The following is a 5,255-nucleotide window of genomic DNA, read 5'->3' as shown; positions in this document are numbered from 1 at the left end:
CCTCACTCTTCGGCGCTTTACTCCCCCACCCACCTCCACCCGTTTCCCCCCTCTTTGTTCCTTCTGCATGGGAATGCCAACTCTCGTTGGCTGAAGATGCAGCCTATACCGTACCCCTTTTTCTCTCCGCGTCTCCCTGTGACCCTCTCTACCCCACTCAGTCTCTAGTTTTCTTTCACACGTATGCATAGGAGCACGCGCGCGATTTACCGGCAAGGACACGCAAAACCTTCCTCATAAGGACATTGGTTAAGTGAGCTAGATTTCCTTAAAGTGAAGCCCACTAATACCAACCTAACCTCAAAAAGTGTCCTAATTAAGTCATTCTTTGATAGCCATGAGGTGGTCTGCGGATTTTTCTGATCTACACCAATGGCATTATTGGTGATGTGAGGTTTTATTACCTATTTTTACACAGGCTCGAGGTTATATTAGACCTGCACTACATTTTATATGTTGTCGGTCTAACTTGCAGCATATTTATTAGATAAATGAAAGAAAAGTGAAATATATATCCAGTCTAAGTCTAAAGTAAGAAGAAGGTGTTATTAGTTAGTATTTAGCTTCATGTAAGATTCAAAGAATGACGCAGAGAATCTTCAACCCAAAGCTAAAATTAAATTTAATACGGTAGTAGTATGAGAAAAAAAAGTATACAATCTTTACAATGGAGTACACGATGAACTCTCATTTTCTTTCTCTTGAAAATGACTCCAATGATCAATTGTTGGCAAAGAAGTAGTCCATTAATTCTGAGTGGGATAATACATTTAAGATTACCCTGAAGTCCAAATCAAAAATACTGCCTTCATTCTGGTGATGGATATAAAGTAGTGTGTGTCATCTGGCTTCATGGATGAAATCTGGGTATCATCTGCATAGAAGTGAAGATGTATATTTCGCCTTCATACTGCCTGTATAATGTAAATAGAACTGGTTCTAGCACGGAACCCTGTGGAACTCCATAATGAACCTTAGCATATGAGAAAGACTCACCATTTGCATGAACAAATTTGAGTCTCAGATATAATTCAAGCCACTGCAATGTAATAGCTTTAATATCTATGGTATGCTCTAATGGTTGTAAGAAAAAATCAAGATCAACAGTATTGAATGCTGTGCTGAGGTCTAGCAGGACAAACACAAAGATAAGAGGCCATACGAATATCATTTGTGACCTTCACTAACATTGTTTCTATACTGAGATGACCTGATTGAACTGCTTTAACCTCCTAAGACCCGAACTCTTTCATGGCATGCATTTTTAATTTATCTTTGATATTTGGGCTGATTGGGACCTGATGAATGTAAAAACAAAGAATTACCAGATTTTTTTTTTTTTTACCTAATTTTTGTTTCTAAGAAAAATGAGAGCCACATATGAAGATATTCGTTTAAAATTTTGATACAACAGTAGCAGTATAATGTCCTCGTAAGTGGATATCAGGCCCTTGTAGAGCAAAATTTAGTATTTTGGTGTAAATAACCCAAAATGTGATGTCCACATATGTGGACGCCAGGTCCTAGGAGGTTAAAGCCCACAAAGGTGTAATGTTTCCAATTATTCATGAACCATTCCAGTTTGGGCACAGTGTTGTAAAAGTGATATCTCCCACACTGATTTTCAATACTAAAATAAACCTCTAAAGTTACAACATAGCTAAAGAAGTTAAATAACTCATCTCAGACTTAACCCAGACAGCATAAACAATTCTACCTTTCTAAATGTTTTGATTATGCAAGGTGGTGTGAGACCTTTTTCTGAAAGGAATAAAGAGTTAAAATGTCAGAAATGCTAAAATAAAATTCTCCTATTGATTCCATTGAAAGACAAGACATTATAGAAATATAAAGTAAGTAGGTCGATATTTTACTTTCACAAGGCATCGTGACGCATCCTCAATTTAATGTTTTTGCCTCAGTGTAGCTGATAAAGACGTATAGTTACAGTGTTCCAGACCATGGGCTATTAACGGTTCTGTGGGACTGTCAAACAGCAACCTTTCTCACTCTGGAAAACAGATTTTTCTTAAACTCTTTCTGTTTATTTATCAAGATTTCTTGCTTTCATGTACAATTTTTAGGGGTTTTTTTGGTTAGATTTTTTTTTTCTTTGCTCAGCTTCAACAGAACTCTGTGAGAGAAGGCTTTTCACCCCTCCATAGGTGTGGCTTGCCTGATCGAGTACAAGTAGCATATTTCAAACATGATGTCAAAAACTGGCTTTGTAACAAGTTTGTTTTCAAAGCCAATGAACTTTCAAAATTCACTGGCTACAAAATACCATTGAGATGAGTTTGCGATCAATGGACTGATCTTTAAAGAGTGGGATTTGACTCATGAGAGCGCTGTTTGCATGCTGTTTCCTGTCAGTTCAAAGCCCTTGAAATCCATAAATCCCCTTTAAGCTGATCTGTTAGGGAATACTCTAGTTTGAGTGGGGACATAGTGATGAAGCAGTGCTTAAGGTTACTGTTTCTCTGACAGCATGTGATAGATCACACTGAATTATCATTGAAGTTACTGTACATTTAGATAAATATGGTCTTTGCATTTAAAGCTTATTAACCTCTTAAGCCCCAATGCCCCCTGATACGGGGGCAAAAGGCAGGAGATGAGTTAGGCTTGAGGCTTAGGAGGTTAAGCAACAAATAAGTGTATGTGGCGTAATGCAAGCAAAATCCCAAACGCAGAGTGCTGACCAAGAATTGTCAGGTATGAGGGGTTGGTGGAGCACTTTTTCAACTGATTTGATATAACACTTCTGCACACATGACTCAATACAATGATTGCATGTTTTCAGCTGAGGGACCCTTTCGGTATGTATGCAGCAGCCCACTAGCTTGGAAACAGAAAGGCATTTGTGTGAGCAGCACTAATTAGTCTCTACAAATTCTATTTGCAGCTTTGCCACCATGGATGTGGAAAAGTAAAGACTAATTGAATGGAAATAACAGAAATACATTTTTGATTTTTAACACAGGTAGTCTTAATTTTAATGTTTCGCTTTTTACATCTTCAAATCGAAAAGTTTAGGGCAAACTGAAGATCAAAAAGAGGGATCTGCTGGAAAATTCAACATAAACCAGAAAACCATCAAAGTTACACCAAGACTGTATCAGTATTATCTCTTCTATTGTGTAGATATAAAAAAGAGAGAGCAGACAAGAAAAGAAAATGTGTCTGGGGTGTCTGATGAGCAGCACTGCTGACAGGAACAGAATGAGCAGTATGGACAGGGTGATAGCTTTGAGAAAAATAACAAGAAGCTTGTCTCTTTGGGAGAGCCATTGATGATATTGACAATCGAGGGGCTTACCGCAAGAAACTCACCAATCTTTCACAAATGCATCATGTAGATTATGTGCAATATGGTATTCTTCCTTTTGAAATTAGCCCCACTTCTACTAGCTGTGGGCTCTTGGTTTCTAGGAATGTCATTTATTTGAGTTATACCTATGTAATGTAGGAAGGCATGACAGTGCACAGAGTAAGGGATTCCTGGCTTAAACTCACTAGCCAGCTAATGCCCGTCTGTGTGGCATTGCCAGTTATCTCCAGGTATTCAAGGTTTCTCCTATAGTCAAAGATATGCATGTCAGGTTAACTTGTCCATAGGTGTGATTGTGAGTGCAATATACCTTATAGAAAACAAACAAACTCAAAGACTTACTCAGCATTAGGAATGGCCCAAAAATTGATTATCCCGAGTCATATTTGGTATGGTTATCTTTTTTTCTTGACACAGCCTAAACTCTCTTAAGCAGGCTTTCTTGTACTTCCTTAAAGTATATGAATCGTTTCCACGTTTTTTGAAGAGAGCCTTTTTGCTGACTTTTTTTCCGTTCTCTGTCAAGATGAAAACATGCTGCTTCAATAATGTACTATTGAAAATGTTCCTAACTCAAGGAATGTTGCTTCAGCCAAATCTATGAAAAATGCTAATAATAAAATAATAAAATATTATTTTTGCATGAGTGATGTGATTCCTAATAATCTATTATTTGAAAACTTAGCATATCTCAGGATGGAGTACTGTTGTGTCCTTAAAATCTTAAAGGAAAGTGGACGAGAGCTTGGAATTAAAATTGTTTCCTTTGAATGTCTCTTGTCCTCTCAGCCTTCCCACCCTGTCCTTTTAACTTGTCTCAGTCTGGGTCTTACATTAAGAATTTCTTAAGCTGCTTGGTTTTCACGTACAGATATTTCTGCACAAATCTGTTACCCAAGATTACTCGACTGTGACTTCAGTGTGACCTCAAGGAATGACATATTAGCTAGTTTATGGAACAGTTTAAGTAATTTATTTTTATTTATTTGTATCATGCTTTAAACACAATGATTTGTTAACTACCCTGTACGCAGTATTGTATTGACTATTTAGGCTGAAGCTGAAATAAGATTTGATAGAGATAGCATGGTAAGTTGTGAAGTGCAACATTGAGTCAATAAGACAAGTAAGCGCAATTCAGCTTTCCATCTTTATGCATCTATTATTGTACAGATACAATAATAATAAACACAGAAGTTCAATGTTTGCACTGACTGACATGTAACTGTTGTAGTGTGTGGACACTGCAGTTTAGACTGAGTAAATCATAAATACAGGTGGAAATTACGGTTTAATTAATAATAGTGTAACATTAGCAAGATTTGTTTTAAACATTGACAAACATTTTTCAAATTTACCTTTAGTACCAGCAAATAAGCTTTATGACTGAGAGCTAGGGAGGTCTATGAGAAAAATGTGAGGAGCAAAGCTTGAACTGTAAATGCAGAAGACATTTCTGGACATTACAGAAGAAGTCCCATTTTGTTATGACAACAATGCTAACAGTGGAGTATGTGGGCATCCTTTTCAGCTCAAAGGCTTCCTCTCATGCTGAGAAGCAAGCACAGAAAGCTCATCAGCCTAACTGGGAAACTGGATCAACACCTAAACATTTTCTTTAAGTCTGGTGTTAAGTATTTTACCCCTCCGGCTCTCCAGTGTAAACCATTTTCTCATGGTAGCATTTTCTCATCATTATCCCAGTACTTTGTTCAGAGCTACACCTCTGTTCCCAGGCCAGTCAGCTTATGGTTCAACGTTGCCTGTGTCTCTATTGATGATGCCCTGTGAGCTTACAAGGGCCTGTGAACAGACGGTCTCCCAGCACAAGTGGATAGGACTGTCCTCTGGGAAACATGGGACTATTGCTAAGCTGTTGTTCAGCTTTGGTAAATGGTTGAAGAGAAGACAGAAAGTCTTTGAT

This window comes from Simochromis diagramma, unplaced genomic scaffold (genome assembly GCF_900408965.1).
Source record: "Simochromis diagramma unplaced genomic scaffold, fSimDia1.1 OVJJ01000293.1, whole genome shotgun sequence".
NCBI lineage: Eukaryota > Metazoa > Chordata > Actinopteri > Cichliformes > Cichlidae > Simochromis > Simochromis diagramma.
Note: the sequence above shows the minus strand (reverse complement) of the source record.